Consider the following 18,634-nt stretch of genomic DNA (forward strand, 5'->3'; position numbering starts at 1 on the left):
AGTAATTAGGAGCAGTGTGTCAGCTCCCGCCAGAGGAGTTTCCCACAGGCAGAGAAGAACAAGGAAATCCTGGCAGATAAGTGCTCTGTTAGCCACTGAGCAGGTGAGGTGATGAGGGGATTACAGATGGCCTGCCTAAAATCATGTGAGACTAAAACCAGCCTGGGAACTCTACCTGCAGTCACATTCATCCATCAAGCACTCCTTCACATGCCTCTTCCTTCTTGGAACACGTCAAGAGGCACCACTGTCCAGCAATTTCTCAGCACCAACCACTGTATGCACTGAAAGAAGCAATTCAAGGAGAGCTGAGGGTTTTCTGTTAATTTTGGAAACCCCCATTGTTTTCTGTCCTACCAAGACAGAAAACTTCTCTCCACTGCAAGGAGAGAACCTGCAGTGAGAAGGAGCAACATGTTTCTGCGACATCAACTCTCATCCAAGAGCAACTATTCATTCACTTTCTAGCAGTAACAAAAAACATGAGGTGTTCACATTTGGAGCCAAGGAAAGAGAAAATGAAATCTTCTCATATTCTTCCCATGGAGCTAAATACATTTTTCTACATGTACATGGTTATGTAGTATAACTTTACTTCATTAGTGTTAAAGACTGTATGTTAAATGTTGTGGGTCTTTTAAAATAGGACACACTGGAGAAAAAATAAAGTGTTGCTTCATCAAACACATTAAACCCTATCTCTAGCTGATTTTAAAAAATTGTGAAGCACAAATTATCCAGAGCTTAGCACTCAGTGTCTCTTCCCTGGCCCATAAAGTCAACAGTTATGGTGTTAAAGTTTAATCAATCCCATAAAATGTTACTCAGAAAGTGACCCTGGTGTTACGGCTGAAGTACATCTCCTACATTAAAAAGCACTTTCATGGAAGCCAGAGCAGTGTTATTGAAACAGAGAGCTAATAGGTATCTAGATGAGGTTATGGAAAGGGAGGAGAAAGTAAAGGAGAGCCCTGGGAAAGGCAGTTGAAGGAGGAAAGTAAGAGGAGAGGGAGGAGAAAATCCTTTTTTTCCCAGTGGTTCTCCACAAAGCTAAATATAAATACATGAATGTTCAGGTTGAAGTATAAGAAGCTGTTTTGACAGTTGCTCGAAAGCAGAGATCTTCATGAATTTCATATTAAAGCCAGATGCAATTTTCACAGTCAACACAGGAAGATTACAGCAAACAAGAGCAGTGGTAACATCACTGTAGACAGATGACAGGACATGATGGCTTCCTCCAAAGTATAGGCTTTTGGATACTGTTAAGATGAAGTTAATTAAATTATAACTCCATCAGAACATATATTTGCTGGCAAAAAAATTAAAGCCAAAAGATCAGTAGTTATTGTCGGTGAGCATCCTTTTTGACTATTATCATCCTGACTATTGATTCACTTCCTAACATCCAGCTGAACTCCATTGCAACATGCAAGCACTAGATAGGGCACAGTGAGTCTTGCCACATATTCTACTTTATATATGTTTTGGGTAAGAACAACCAGCATTCTTCAATATTTGTGTCGTGGTACATAAATCTGTTTGGAAAGTGTCAGCAGTGAAGAGGAGGAAAGCACACAAACTCTTCTGAGGGAGGCAATAGGGCTTAAAAACAGAACAGTTAAGCCTACCAAGAAGTATAAAACTGCACAGTGAGCTGCCAGACCTCTGTATTTCATCCAGCAGAATTTAGGCTCTGCCACTCACCAACAGATTCACAAAAGTTTGTCACATTTCAGGTCAAGATTATTAACCACACTGAACCTTTGGTGTGATATTTGATGTCTTCCAGACCCATGTCCAAGTATACTCAAACCACTGAGATTATCAGAGATATTCAGAAACTGCCCAAGTTAGCACCTTACCAAAACTATTTCTATGTGTTAGATGTTATGCAGGGAGAACTAAAGAGAAGACAGAGCCTGAGGACAACCCAGTTTTGAGAAGCAGCCAAACAAAAGCTATTTTAAGAGGGAAAAAATATTTCTCTTTCAAAGGTCTCTGTCTCCAGATTAACGCACAAGTGATTAGCAGTGTATTTTCAAACCCTAAAGAAAACAACATTTGTTTGCTTACTACCTTTGGTGAAGGTTTTGGAGCACAAATCCTATGAGGTGAATCTGAGGGAGGTGGGCATGTTTAACCTGGAGAAAAGGAGGTGGAGGGGGGATCTCATCACTCTCTACAACTCCCTGAAATGAGGTTGTAGCAAGGTGGGGGTCAACGTCTTCTCCCTACTAGGCAACTAGCAGGACATAGCCTCAATCTGCACCAGGGGAGATTCAGAGAGTCAGGTTGGACATCAGGAGGGATTTCCTCACAAAAAGGGTTGTTAAACATTGGAATGGGCTGCCCAGGGAGGTGGTAGAGTCACCATCCCTGGAGGTGTTCAGGTCTGGATGTGGAACTCAGTGTCATGGTTGACAAGGTGGTGATCAAAGGTTGGACTCAATAACCTTAGAGATCTTTTCCAACTTAAATGATTCTGTGATACCTATGAGAAATTTCAACTGACTTTTTTTCTCAGGGATATGGATGAGGAGAAGGCCATATTTTGGAGATAATTTCAAGTTAGTTGTACCCTGAAGTGAGAATGTTCATCTGCAGCATTGGATGTAAGGTGCTGGTGTTTCAGCCTAATTTAACTAAGGTAGTTAGGACTTGCTATTTTATTAAAAGATTATGTAAGCCTGATCTGTGCTGGAATTCAGTACTGCTATTCCAGAGCAACTTTGACTGAAGTAAGGATTTTCTTGTAGTTCTGGAGCAGAAAGCAGAAAAGCTCTCATCTGAAGGAAGGCTAAAGAAACATTAAGAATCACCCCTGCAAGATTCATGTAGAAAACACGGCTGGACAGCTCCCTCCACCAGGCCCTCCCAGGCAGACCCAGCAGCAGGCAGACTCCTGTCACAGCTGTTCTACAGAATCTGCTACAGTATCCAAAGAGAAGCATTCTCCAAACCAATTTGAGCTACATCTCAAATAACCGAATGTTCATTGTGAATTGCTTACAAGGAAGCAGATATCTGCCATGGCACAAATAAAAGACAACTCTGAGGGCTTTGCAGATCAGACCGTGTCAGCAAAAAGAGCACAACCTAAAGAGAAAATTATGACAAGTTATTTCGAATGTACCTGTTTGCAGTTTTGCACAAGCTAAGCTGTAAAGGCCATTAAATGCCGCAACTCAGCTGAACAAACTTGAACCAAGGCATCAGAGTGTATCTTCCAGGCCCATGCAAACTATACTAATCTGAATTTAACTTTGAACCTCTCAGTTTACACAATGTGGGATTCCTTTAAGTTTTATAGTGTACAGAGTTGAAATTTTGACTAGTTTAATCTCGAAATGTATGGCAGTACAAGAAGTAGTTTAATAAATGTAATCCTTTGATCAGGAGAGAAATCATGCTAAGAATACAGTTGTTACTTCTAAGCAGGACTCACACCTAAAACACTGAAGCATTCTGTACAGTCTTTATACCTAACTACACCAAAATTTGTCTTGGACATTCCTATTCTGACTGCAAGACAATGAGAAAATCCACCTTACTAACTCAAAGGTGTCAATTTTTCAAGTGAATTCGCAGACATGCAGAAGTTGACATCAATGGAACACAACTTCTAAAGTCCTCAACTTGCTAGTGGGCTCAGATCCTCAGAATGACCAAAGCTGCAAGTGCAAAAGACCAATTAGCTTCTTGAATCTGTCTTCCAGTCTGCTGGAGCTTTATATGCTATTCTATCTCCCAGGATGTTTTTAAACAGCTTTAACCAGAGTTTTTCCTCCCTATCAAGAGACTACAGCAAAGCCATGGCTGCCACCATCAGTTTTCCTTCAATACTTAAACTAAACCTTTTGCCCTCCTTTTCACCCTGCTATACTGATTTTTTATGTCCTATATACAGTAAATAATTCTTTCCCCTTTTTATTTTTTTTCTGATGAAAAATATTTGTAGACTTCTTGTGATTTCTTGCTCAAAAATGGATATCTTGTAAGGCAAACAGCGAATCATTCATCTCCCTGACATCTCTCAGAATAACAAAAATAAAAGTGAAGTTCTCTTCAAATAATTTTACACTGAAATAAAGTTCTTTATCACCATTTTGACTAGGAACAGATTGCTAGTGAAGACATAGATAATCTCCAGTGGGAGTTAGGTCTAGTATTTAGCAGAGATGCAATGAATTATGAATAAATAAATAAAACTACAAAATTGAGACAAAGATTAGTGTTTGAATCTCCCCAACACAGAGGAAGTGTTGCTATTTCAGCATTCTTCTGATCAGTCTATTCAAATTATGAGCTAAAAAGGGTTCCTTTTTTTTTTCTTGTTCCCTTAAATAACTTATTAGTTAAAAGGATGTGAATTAACTTAGAATGGACGTTCAAATCATATAGTAGAATCACCATCATCATTATTACAGGAAGCTCTAATCATTATGCAGCACTAATATAAGACATTCTGCTAGCTTGCCTTTAATGAACATGACTCACATTTCACTTTAATGATTCCTACACCCCTGTCTCCTCTGAGCCTTCTACTCAGCCATGGGGGAAGGGTGGCCTAAATACCTTTCTAAAGATAAAGAAGGGAGTCACTTCCAGTACCTCTGTCTTATAGCAGCTCACACCAAAGAGCCTTGCAGAAATCTGAAGTCCAGAAAGCACTCAGAGCCATCTCCTTTCAGGAAGTCTCCAACTGGGCTACCCAAAATTGAGGCACATGGAAAGAGTGATCTCAAAGGAGCTGAGCCATCTGCAGCTTTTCCTCCAGAAGAGTCCTTCCCACCTTACTCACTGTTTTCTACAAAAGCATGCGGTGGCTTAGGCAGAGCTCCCAGGGAAGGGGCTTGCATTGGTGGCAGTGAAGAGATGCATTAAGTGCATTATTCTCTTCCCAAAGAGCTTGTGGAAATATTCCAAAGAGAAGCCCAGCACCCCACGCCCTCCGTTCCACCCAAATCTAGCCTCACGATAACAATCAGATATTGAGAGACTGAAGCTTCAGATTGCGAAAACAGTCTCAATGGTCCACTTACCTCCAGGTCTAGGGTCTTAACTATCTTCACAGCATAGACCATTTCTCAAAAAAATCCACCTCACTCAATCAGGTCAAAGTCAGAAACATCTCTGTGGCAACTATAAACTATTGCTTGAGAAACATTACTAATAACAGCACAGAGATAAACACAAAGGTAGCTCTTCGCGTGTCTGCTACATTAAAAAACCACCCCACCAAACCACGTTCATGGCATGAGGGATAAATAAAACTGCTAATTTTCACAGGACTTCCATTACATTGCACCTTTCTTGCCACTAAGTGTACAATTGAACTGCAGACCAAATTTCACTACGAATTCCGTCACTTAGACAGAAGTCTACTCCTAATAACCTCCCTGCCAGAGCCAGTGCTCTGCCATGTGTTATCATAGCCTTCCCAAAGGATAAGGTTCCAATAGTTCAATGAAATCAGGTTCTGGTTTTATGGATGGTGATTACAGGTATGAATAAATTACTTCTTTACACACCAAGAAATTCTCAATTGCACTCCTTGGTCAAATAGCCAAATATTTTACAGCATTCCTGAGAAACAGATAAAGGAAAAGCAGAGACAACTTCACAGAAGTTCCCTCATATCCATCCCATCCAGGTGTGATGTCTGGCACATAAGCATGAAGCATTCAGACACGTGAAGCCAGGACTGAACAACACTACAGCCACTTAAAACAGTGGCATCAGTCTAGGGGGGAACGATGACATTACTAAAACTAGTTGAAAAGTTTAACATTACAGTTTTCTTCCCTTTATTTCATAGTCTCTTTTGTTTCCTTAACTTTTACACAAGCTCCTTTCCTCCTGTCATTAAATTTAGAGAGGCTGGCAAAGTTAAATATCACTAACTTTCTTAAATTACTTTAATTGTCCAGAACGTGTTTAATATCCAGCCTTACAGGCAGTACTGTACAAGAACAAAGTTTGGTCCTCTCCTGACTTAGAAGCTCAAAAATATCATTGCAACTCCACAGAGTGCTCCTTGCAAGGGACAGGGAGTGCAGCTGCCATGTCAAGAGACTTGATTACAAGAGAGGGACAGAGGACATTTGAGGAACAGCACTGGGAGCAAAAGGGTTCTCTGATACTGCTCTAAAGCAACTAAAGCAAACTAAAGCAGCTAAAGCAATCCTCTCCTTATCACCTGAGGAATGCAAAAGACTGTCCCTTCCCTATTCCCTATCCCTGTACATGACACTTATGCTTATGCTTAGCTATGCAGTTTTATTCATTATCTGTTTACAGGACATCCCTTTATGCCCGAAGTTCTTAGGAGATGCAGGACTGTTGGGGTCTCCTCCCCTGCCATGTAGCCCTGGGAGAGGGGCCCTGAGGGCACAGACACGGGGCTTCCCTGCTCCTGCTCAGCCTCGTTCCCATGGGTTGGTTTGTGTTCCCTGCGCGGGCAGAAGGACCCTTGGTCCCGTGACTGGAGCAGTTCCTCGGCAGAGCTCCGGCCATGCGGCTGGAGAAATAAACATCTCTCTGAAACAGCTATCAAGAATCTGTCTGTCCATATATATTTCCTTTCCACAGGACTCCTGGTTTGGTATATGTATGTTGCAGGATCCCCACTGCAACACAGGACTTTCCTCAATTTCAGTTTTGGAGGACCATAGCTGTTACTTCATGCATTCAGCTCTGCTGTAGTTGCTTCCTGTTATTCCTTAAAACTACACAACAACCTTTTCTCACTCTCTGGTCTATGGCACACAAGGATCTGCGGGATCACAGCTGAACTATTCCTGGAAATGTTAAACATCTCATGCTCAAAATTCATCTGTGGTGTGGTTCAGCAGCTCAACCCATCATTACTCAGTTAGGCCTAACATGTGTGAGTAATTTTGGACCAGGAATGGAACAACAAAGCCAGCCAAAACTACATTTTTGGTATTAAATGTTGACCAAAGATTTAAGAGATCCCAGAACAAAATGTTTTCCTTTTTGGCTTTGATGATGACAAAATTAAGATCCTCCCCGCTGTACACACCTGTTCCTGTCATCCTGCTTCACATCTCTTATGATCGAGGGTACAACTAGAACTGCTGATTGCCCTCGGAAAGGCTGACCATCAAAAAATATGGTACAAGTTGAGAAGCCTGCAAACCATCCCAAGGCAGCCAGGCATTGCCCATACAAACTCCCCAAGTCTTTCAGGTCAAATTCAGACATTTCAGCTGGTGCTGAATGGCATCTTTCTCACGTGGCTGCACAAGTGCCTGAGCCTGTGAGTTAGACTCTGACCTCACAGGCTTGTTAGAGTTTGCAATTATCCCAAAATGTATTCTTGTCAACAACACACGATTTTCAATACATCACTTGCTTTTCAAGTCAAATTAACACTTCACAGGCAGATTCTGCCTCCTAGACAACTCTATCCTAATTGAGACTTCCGTGATTTCATTTCAAGGGAGTGCAGAAGCCTTCATTTGTGATTTTAGCTCCAGGGACAGATAGATAATGAACTGCGTAGATTTCTCCAAACCAAATATCACATCCCCTGAATGCAGCTACCTGACAAAAGACATTAGACTACAGGAGCTGGGACTGTGCTTAAGCTCAGACATGTATTGTTAAATGTGACATGCTCAATTTATCATTAGCTATGAAGTGAAAACGGATGAATACACATTCAATTTAGTTCAGCTGCTTTCTTCATTTATCACACTCTTTCATCATCCATCATTCTTCCCTGCCACCCTTTTGATTTGAACAAATAACACACTTTCATAAGTTTAATCTAATTAATCATAATTGTAAGGTAATGTTCCCTTAATGAAGCGTATATTGGGCTGTATAAAGTTTGTTGCAATTTTAATAAAATATGTTCCAGATAAAATCTACAAATGTTTTCAATGGAGCCAAACCCAGCCCTACCTCTCTCCCACTCATTACTAAGGTTGATGATGATGTATCAGTACAAAGAGTTGCTCAAGCATATTGTTCTTTTATAGAACCACTGTTTCAATAAATTGGAAAGCGTTCATCATTTTATGAGACAAGACATGCAGTTTAAAAAGTTAATTGAAGTAGAAACAAATTAGAAAACCAACCTAAAAGATTTTTCACACAATATTGCTACAAAATATACAATTATTTGCTATCTTCTGAGTGCATCTCACACATCAAAGTCAGTATAAAGAAGAAGTTGCTCCTTAGCAGCACAAGCAGTGTGCAGAGCTACTAAGTTTTGCTGCAGTTCTCCAACTGCAGGTAACCCAGAGCAGAGCCACTTTACAGCAGTGCCACTGTACATGTAGCTTCATGCACCAGGTCAAGTCAAGGAATTTTAGTTCTTCTCAGGACAACTCAGCTTTGTTCACTGAAATCTGTCATTATGACCCCAGATTTCATTTCCACCCCTCCACCACCACTGCCTATGCTACACAAAATTTCTCGCCTTGTCTTGCTGTGAGTTTCAAAGATTCATAAAACATTTTTGAGCATCTGGGTGGGAAGTGCTGTAGAGATCAATATTACTTATGGTGATTATTAATGAGCAGTTTAATTTGATCATTATTAACATAACATGGGTTCTTCATGCCAAGATTAACATAACCTCGATTTGCTCACACCATAACATACTCATTTGTATCTCTTTCCACTCTTATTTTGGCAATTATTTCTAAGTTTCAGTAGCAGAAACAGCACATTGGAAATCTGACTTATTTTCCCACTGGTAGGCTTTCACATCCCTGGGCCACTAGTGACAGATGTCTGTCCTTTTCCAAATCTGGCTGAAAGCTGTACTTATTTGCTCCAGGGATTTTTGCCCAAGTCAGTGTCCTGGTTACAAATATTGCTGCAGAAGTATTGGCAGGTTCATGTTCCACGCATCAAATCATTTATCCACAATGTAATGTCCATGTTTTCATTTTCAAGTGCAATTTTACCAGCTTTACTTCAGGTTTTTTTCAAACTAGTGAGATATTTCCACAAGAGAAACAATTCTAACCATCACTACTACCATCTCCATCAAGATGAAGTTTCACCTGGCTGGAGGATGGGTGAACAACACACAAAACATCAATTCCAGCATCTTATTCTGATGCAAGTCACTATAGGATCCCTTCTTGTTCCATCAGGAAGGAAGGAAGACAATGCAGCTCTACAGCTTGTTCCCTGGTTTACGTAAGGAATTGCAGAGCTTTTTCCTTCCACTTTGTGAAATGAATGTGTGATGGTTTCTGGCAGATTGTTAGACAAAATGTGATTGTGACTCTCCCTTGTTGCACACAAGATTAGAGCTGCACAGCTGCCAGTGTTCCCTTTAGACCTGGCAAGTTATTTTGCATACCCACACAAACAGGGGCAGAAAATAGGGATTTACTGGTTACCAAGACAAAGGCAACAATAACAGGAACTAACTCCATGTCTAACATAGACTTACTGTGGCTGACTGCTGCTTTTAATAGCCACTTCTGTAGCTCACCCCCTGGAACACAAGAGTACAGGGTTTAATAATCCACCAAGGACACAGAGCACCTGAGCAGGAGTGTCTGGAAGAGGAAATAACACAACAGTAGTAACAAGCCCTTGTAGCTCCAGCAAGCTGTCATTTGTAAAGGAGTAGACAACCAGGAAAGACACCAGGGTCAGCCTCTTTCTAGACAGAGGCTGGTACAGAGATATCATGTGAGAGGGAAACCTCAGACATTTAACAAAGTTCTGCATTTTTCTGAAAAGAGAAAAAAAAAGAAAAAAAAAAAAAAAAGAGAAGAAAAGAAATGGGTCTCAGCCGGTAAGGGAGGAGAAGGATGCAATGCAAGCTCTTCTCTCAGGACAGGGGGAGTTTCCACATCTTCCCAGCTGGGGGACTCCTGCTGCAGTCCCCTTTCCCAACTCTTCCCTTTACTCCTATTTTGCCCACAACAATTACGTGGGCCAGTGAGGTGGCAATTCCTGTTCCTTGTCCTATATCCCTTCACTTTTTTTTTAATTTTTGACTCAGATTGGGTTTATCTTCTAAGATTCTACAGCAGCCAGTGCATCCAAAGCACTGCTACCAATTAAGTACAAATTATGAGATCAATTAATCATTCATTATCTTCACAATGCAATAGCTGAAGCTCCAGGGTAGGCAGTCCAATAATCCTTACAACCCTCAAGGTACTCATCTCCTTCTAAGCTGATCATTCATTAGCCAGAGCATATCAGCACAGAAAATTCTTCAGTTTCCAAGGCAATCAGTCTAGTAGAAATGACAAGTCTTTGAAACTCTGGTCCACCTTAACTACATGAAGTTTAAAAGGCCCATAAACAAATGTTTAATCAGTGCTTTCAGTGAAAGCGAAGGAAAAAGTTGCACTGAGCCCTTGGAATTCAGGTTCATTTCACAGCCTGGACAAAACCAGGCAGCCTTTACAAACACTCTGGTCTGCACAAAGTGCTACCTCTGTCCCAAGGCAGAAATACATAACAATCCAATCCAAGAGATGCATGTGCAGGGAAGAAAGCTGCCTTCAGTAAACTGAATGAGGCAGGAGCCTTCAGGCTCGTGGCGAATGAAAGCCTAGAAAGCGCATGTGCAAAATATCCCAGCTCCTGCCTTCCCTGCTCTGAAATGATCGGTGAACTCTGACACAGGACAAATAGCAAGATGGCAGCACAAATCACAGAAATCCCAAGAGGCACCCATGAGTTAATTCCTCACTAGAAAGCACTCAGACACAAAGTGGTGCTAATTGTCTTGGGCTATGGTGCACCCATACACTTTTTTAGCAAAAAGGTATTTTACAACTAAGCATCTCAACTTTACAGAGGAAGGTTCTGCATGGGAAGAAAGGTAATTCAATGCCTCTCTGCTCCTTAAAACTGGTCAATAGCAAAGAGAAAAGAAAAAACATCTCTATGGAAGTGGTGAAGCCTGTGACCTTAAGCTCTCAAAATAGGACCATCCAGGGTAATATAAAGCATTATTTAGAGAAAAGTGACTGCCAAAAAGAGAACAACTTAGATGATGTAATGGGAGTGTCCAATTCAAAGGAGCATGCTGGTCTGCACAGACTTTGATTTACCACTGTAAGATCACACAGCTGTTTTTCCTGCTCCATTTTACGCCCTAAACATCTTTCCTTTCAGTCTCCTAGCTCCACAGCCTCCCACATAACCTTGTTTCCCAGTCAAGGCACGGTTTCCAGCACGGAAGTTGCTGCACAGGCCACAAAACAGCCAGAGGGTCTGGGACCCATCACACCAGGCACTGGGGCTGGGCCAGTGGTGGGGGGTGAGTATGTGGAATCCATGAGCGGCAAAAGCTGATTTAACCAAAAAGTGAGACAGCAAGCAAGGAAATAAGATGTTTTCAGCTCAGAGATCTGCAGAGAGAGTAGGGCTTAGAAAAGGGGTTTACCTGGTATCCAGAGATGGCTGCTCAGCCCAGCAGGATCCAGGTGAGCTTACACAGCAACTGAGTGCCCCAGATCCTAGGCAGGTATTACCCGGCTGTGACTTTGCCACAGTTTGGGAAAACTTTCAGAAGCAGAATGGCATTCAAAATCCACTCAGACATCGGTTTTAAGAAGCTTGCCTCCAGTTCTCTCCCTCTCTGTGAGCTCCTTCCATGCAGTAGGACTAAAGAAGTTTGCTCACATCTGGGAAAAGTAAATGAGGAGGAATGATATTTCCCAAAGAAATCTGCTACAGCTTTTCTAAATAAGAGATCTCCCATTTAAACAAAAAAGAACAGAACAAAAAAAACCCCACCTTTTGTCCAAAATGGAAAAAAAGCCTCCAAAAACAAAACCCCAGAACTTTTTTTCTTTTTTTTTTTTTTTTTTTGTAGGAAACTGATGACTAGGAAGAAGATTTTTGAAGATTTTTCTGCATATAGCAGTGTTTCTCCTGCTTTTCCTTGGAAATTAAAGCAGAAGAAAGGAAAAAAATCTCAGCACAGCTGATTTCTCACATAGCATTTTTGCTAAGTTCCTTCCAAATTCAATTCTTTCCTGCAAAGCACATTAGAAAAGGAACTTTGCAGGTCTTCCATGGCAGTTTCCCTAGTTTTTTCACCAACTCTCATGCAAAGAGGCAACATCCCCAGAGCAAACTGCATCCCTCTGAACGTCTTCAAACTGAGAGGCACCTTCTCTATCTGAAGGACATTGCCCATGTGTGTTTCAGACCAAATAGTTACAGTGCTGCTGGAGTTGTCCCTTTACTTAAAGCCATCAACCTCTCCCCCTATTACTTCTCCAGTAATTTTCTTTTCTGGTTTTCCCACCCCCACAAACTCACATACTGCAAAGGACTTGAGGCCACGCAGGGGTTGTGTCCTACTTATTATTGGCAATTGTGTCCACTCCAGTGCCCTCACTGAGCCGGGAGTTTTCATCCGGTGAAGCTGGTGGAAGATCCTTCTATTTAAGAACTAATTTGTTACAAAGAATGATCCCTTGCATTTGGTTGTTGTTTGCCCAGGGAGTTCCTTTGTCATTTACTTGCTTGGTGCAAGGTATTTACTGAGCACTGCATTCCTGGCAGCAGCACAGAAACCGCCTGGACTCAATTCATTAGCATTCAACCTTATATTTGTAATAAGACCCAACACTTAAAAACCACTAGCAATCGTTGCCACCACGTTATGCTGCGAGCACAAGATAAGAAGAGGAGAAAATGTACTGAGCATCATCTTTGTTACATGTGTGCCAATGCTAACCTTGCTGTATGTGGCCATCATAACCTTGCTTTCAACTCTAGAGAAAAACCTCATAAAATCTGCCTCTGCCACAGAGCACTGTCTGCTCACACAGTGCTAATGTTTAATTAAATGGATACTTCCTAAGAAGAGCACAAGGAAGGACAAGTTTCCACTTTGAGCAAGACCATCACTCACATACATATCCAGTGTTTCAAGTTTCTGAGTGTTAAACAGCACACAATCAACACCCCCAGCTCCTGAGCTTCACAGGTGTATTTGTTCAACACAAGAAAACATTTCTTTGCAGCAAAAGCTTGAATTAGAACAAAACAAACAAAAAAAACCCAAAACCAAAAACAAACCCATAAAAATCTTAACAGTAGGTTACCATCCGCATTTTCTCAAGTAAGCAATTCTTATTTCCTTCGTTTTCCAGCTTTCGGTTAAAAAGGCGTTTTCTTGGAATTGTTTAAAAGAAAATTGCCAGAGAATGGAGCTGATCAATTAAGACCCGGAAAGAAGGATGTCATGCATATGGATAAGCGAGGAGATAGTGCAGGGAGAAAAAGAAGTGGTAATGAAAGGATAGAGAAGGAAACTACTTGAGTGTTTCCTGTGAACTGTCTTCTGCATGTTGGCACCTTATCCCAGCTTTTAAAAGGAGAGACAGAGTCTAGAGAGCAAATTTAGCAGCGTCTACTTGAAAGGTAAGAGTAAACTTAGACCCTGACAATTACTAAATAAGAACATAATTAATTATTCCTTCAACTGAATAGTCCTGAATCCTACCACAAATCAATCAGCTCTTCTTGCCTAAGAAGCTCTGACTCTATTTTAGCTCAATGAAAACAAAATCAATGAAGGCCAATTATAGCCCATCTCGTTAGAGTATGCAAATAGTGCCCCGCGGAGCTCAGCTGCTCTTGCTCTGGGCACTGCCGGGGAGGACACGCGTCAGGCACACCAAACATGAGCTGGTGCTGGCACCTAGCTGCCTGTGCTGTGATACACCAGCTCCTCACAGCTCCTTTGCAGGGGGATGCAAATGTAGCAGAGACCAACTGTGCCGAACAGCAGTTCTTCAGCAGCCTCCTGTCCTGGAATTTCAGGTGCAGAAAGCCCACCGGTGTGTCTCAGACAACAGATTCAGCATTTTTTACAAAAAACAGTGTGTGCAAAGCTGCAGAAAACAGAGGGCCTACCTACCTTTCATCACCTTACATCGAGAGGAAAGGGCACTTTAAAAAGCATATGATAATGATATAATTGTAATATTAATAATAATGATACTGCAAGGAAAGGATTTCATCTAAGTGCCATCAATCAAACATCTCGCCCTCTCAAATGGCAACTGAGAGCTCTGGGTCTCCAGACCAGAATTCTGGCTACCAACATAAGGCTGTAGTACACATCCACCCTGCCACCACTCTAACCTGAGCTCTAATCCCCACCAAAACCATAGCATTTCAGGAAGCTTTCTCCTCTTCCCTGTGAAAATTCAAAATGTTTGCCAAAATTTTCCTGCATGCAATGCATGGTCCATAGCTGTCTGGAGACACAAGGCTACTGTAGCATGAGCTGTTTTGAGTTTAACCTCCTGTTCCAACCAGTGCCACCCCAGCCCCACAGGAGCACTGAGAGTGCTGATAGTGACTGGGCACACATCCTTGCAGGATTCAGGCACCGGGCAAGTGCCTGCCAGACCACGAGATCCAATTTCATGCACCCAAAAAGTCTGGCCTTCCCGAGTCCTGCTCATCCTGACCAATTTCTGCATCACTTGCTCACAACAGACAGGATTATTCCTTTCAAGGAGCCACCTGCAAGGACTGAGCTTCCCAGTTTTCTGGCTATAGCCCAAGGACATTTTTGGCCAAAAGCCCCCTCACAGTGGCTTTCTGCCCATAAAGTGGGACTCTACCCTTGGCCTCAGAGCCAGCTTTGACAGACAGCTTCATCTTTCCACTGGCTACCTAAAAGTTATGATGTAATACTTACTTTACTGCCACACTTGGAAGTGCTGCCAGGGCTTGGGGTAAACTACATAGCAGCAACTACAGAAGGATTTCAAATTAAATATGCAACTGCTGCAAGAACAGGGTGCCTCTAGTTTTGTTTCTGGTGCTAAAACCTTGGTGTCACAGCATATCCCAGGCTTTTGGGCTGTGTGTGATTGGGAGCTTTGGGTTCGTGTTTGTTTTTTCTCATATTGTTATTTTTATGTTGGTCATATTATAGCCAAAGGGGGCTTTTTTGAAGCACCTTGAAAAGGAACATGATTATGCTACTCATAAAGGATGGAAGACAAACCATTCCTATCTTTAAATCTTGACACACCGACCCAAGGGATGTGAGGAGCCAAACCTGAGATTTCAAGTGCTCCAAACACTGTTGATCTTCACTCTCTCTGCATATTAGTTAACACTGATTTCTAAGCTAAATCCAAACATTAGCATTTTTGCCATTAAAAAAAAATCTTCCTATTTAAATACTGAACAACTCTTCTGTTCTTCAGGAACAGAAAACATTAGAACTGAAATCTTTAAAGCAAGAAAGTGGGGAAACAAAATTGTTCATTACTTCATAAGCAGCTACATGCAATAAAAAGTACCATCATCAGACAGTTTTGAAAACCACGCACAAACCCTTGTGCAAAGTAACATGATGCTCCATAGCACAACAGCCTCCTTGACACAGTATCCTTAAGAGTTTATTTTGCATTTCTGCTAAGAGAACAGTGTGAAATACCCATTTTTACTTTAGCATGCATGCACAAATGCACACAACTAGAGGGCTGCTTGAGACACTGCAGTAAGGGAATTCTGCAAGCTGTAAAGAGGTCTGCTGGAATTGCCATCACATGTCCATGGAAAAGCTTCAGGGCTATCAAGGGCATTCTCGAGACAGCACTTCTCCTGTCACGTCCTGGGATGTATTTCTTCTGCTTACTCTCTGGGCCACAACCAATTCAAACAGCAATCTTCTTAATGGCTCAGAGTTTTACTCTCTACAGAGTCCACCTTCCTAAAGGACTACAGTGACATATACAAGCAACCTGATTCTGTATCTGTTGCTGATCTCTCCCTTCTTCAAGCCTACAGGAAAAGATGCTCCACAGCCAGCACAAAATAACAGACAAGAAGAGGAAGACTGCCTTACTGATGGAAAAATCCCAAGGACAGCAACAAGCTGGAAGAATTGGCAGGAGCAACATAGTTAGGTTTTCCTTCCTCACAACTATGTAGAGAGGGCTAAAATGCAACATCGTGCAAGCCTCAGTAGTGGCCCCATTTACAGATTCCATCTTTTTGCAATTTCATTTCAGTTGGTGATGTGGCAAGGCAAGTAAAGCTACTTCAAGCAAAGATTAATCCAGAAGGTCCTGAATTGTTAAGCCACTTCAACTTTGCAAAGCTGGACAGTACAGACTCAAGTAAACAATTCTTATCTTTTTGACAGTAAGCCTGGACTTGGCTGGTTTCTGAAACTGGATTTCTATAATACAAGTTTACTGTGACTTAGCCAGATCAAACTCAAATTCTATGTGAAAAGCCAGTGTATTTCCACCAGGAGGGAGCCAATGGTCTTATTTGATCCAAAAGTAAAGCCTGGAGTGAGAGTAGCAATATCCCTGAAGTTACCAGTTCCTGGTGCTGCCATCAGTGAGTACTGTAACACCCACACCTCATGGAGAGCCCATTAGAGAAACAAGGTCTGAATGATAACAGTGACTAAAAGAAAGTCACAAAGTGCCTCAATTTTGGATATTGAAGGTGTCATCTACAGCAGTGATTAACTAAGGCTGGTTAGTAGTTGCAAGTGAGCACACACACACATCTAACCTTAATCTTTTACACCAGTAGTAACATGACAGTGATGCCACTCCGGGTAGAAGTTAACTCTCAGTCTTAGCCCTTAGGACAAGCCTTAGCCCATTTGGCAAACCAGTGCAGCCCTCTCACTGTGCTTTGGAAACCTCTGCAAATACAGCAGCCAGCATCCTACTCAAAAAACTTCAGGACCAGAAATCAGCATTGTCTACAGGAACTAGAAGTCCTTAGATAGCCCTGATGATCAACTCCCCAGGAGTTTTCTTGAGGAGCTAAATGAGTGCATATGATTTCAAGGGAGGAATGGGGAGGCCACACAAACACTCCTGCCATCCTCAAGGTTTATTTTGAGCTCTTTGGAAACACAGCAAAAAACCCTGTACTGACAGAAGTGGGAGGACAGCTGAATCTTGACCAGCGCACATTCAAAAGTCCAAGGACAGCATGTCAAGCTTGAGTACAAGCAAAGATTTTGCCCATTTGGAGCATGAAGAGATGGTCATAAGACTACACTGCACAGCTCCAAAAGATACTGAGGTGAGTGCAAACTAAGGACACAATTTGGCTTCATCAAGTTATTTCTAAAGCCATAACTGCACCTCTTCCCAGTTGGGTCTTCTTAATTCCCCTGTTATCTCTAGTTTCACAGAGCTAGACCAAGCCCATGCTACTTCTGAAATTCTTAGGACTGAAGATTTACATTTGGGCATCACCTTTTTCAAGATATCGGGGACAATTTCCAAAGATCTTTTGGCACCTGAAGATTAAAGGTACACGTTTTTTAGGCATGCCAAACAGTATTTTATTAATACCTACCAGGCATTTAACAACCCTAAAAGCCTAAATATCCTCCCTCACCCCTCAACTCCTTCCCAAAACTTCAGACATGTTTAACTTTTACCCTAAGCCAGCCTAGCTAAACAAACAGGTGTGTTTGGGACTTCACCTGGTCACTGGTTTCTTCATGTGGCTAACTTGGGAATTGACAACCTCCTAAACAACATTATTCCTCTCCCTCCCCAACAAGTAGTGCCACTACTATTACAGAGCGAGACAAGGAAGAAATTTCTGCCGCTCTCAAGAGCTCATGCTTCTGAATTCCCATTCCTTCCCCTGAGCATGAGCCCAGCATTAGGAGTTGAGCGCACAAGTGGAAGTTTGATTGCAATTGTTGGAAAGGATTAATCCCTGCCCGGGCAGCTCACTTCCACAGTGCAATAATTAAGTGGAACCGTTGCACAAGATGAAGCATGAGGGAGGAAATTAGAGTATGCCATGCCAGGGTTGTTTTGTGCTAGAGCTGTCCCCACATGGGCTTACACTCCATCACGCTCACTTTATGCATTGCTGTCAAGCATCTGGACTAATCCATTATCCCAGGATGAAGTGAGGAGAACACAGGGCCAATCTCATCATTCTTCTTTGTAACTAATTGCAGGAGACAGTGACTTGCTAGTGTGTGGGAATGCAGGTAGAAGGAGCCCACAAGCAAGCACTATGAGACAATCAAAGCTGAAAGTACACACAGACATCACCCTTCAGTGAAAAGACTGGTGCCTTTCTCAAACACCAGGCATAGAATTGCACAGCCAGGTAACATTAAAAAGCAAAATAAAAATTAGGTTACAACAAACACATGACACAAAATACAGAAAGAAGTCCTAATGAGCAAAGCACACACAAAAACCTCCTGCTGCCTAGTAAAGCTCTGACTTATGCCAACAAGTCACTTCGGAGGCAGAAAGTTTTGGCCTGCCTAGCCTGACACAGACACAGGGCCCGACACTGAGGGTGGCAGTGTGCTGCTGGGAATGCCCTTTACTTGAAAACTCCAAGAGCTTCAAGGAAGACTTAACTGTAAAAGGCACAAGTTCCCTGCTCCCATCCTAGCTCAATGCCAGGTCTCCCAAAAGCCCTCTTCACTACCCAAAACAACAAAAAACCCCCCCACCAGCTGATAGATGGCGCTACTTGGCAAGGAAATTTCTATCCTGCAGCGTGGCTGGATTAAGGTGATGGCCTCAAGGTTCCAAAGCAAATTTCCTTTGGACTTCTGTGCAACTTGCTCTTACACGAGACAACTCTGGAATTAAAAGCTCAAAATACT

The sequence above is a fragment of the Corvus moneduloides genome, chromosome 5 (assembly GCF_009650955.1).
Source record: "Corvus moneduloides isolate bCorMon1 chromosome 5, bCorMon1.pri, whole genome shotgun sequence".
In the NCBI taxonomy this organism is placed as follows: domain Eukaryota; kingdom Metazoa; phylum Chordata; class Aves; order Passeriformes; family Corvidae; genus Corvus; species Corvus moneduloides.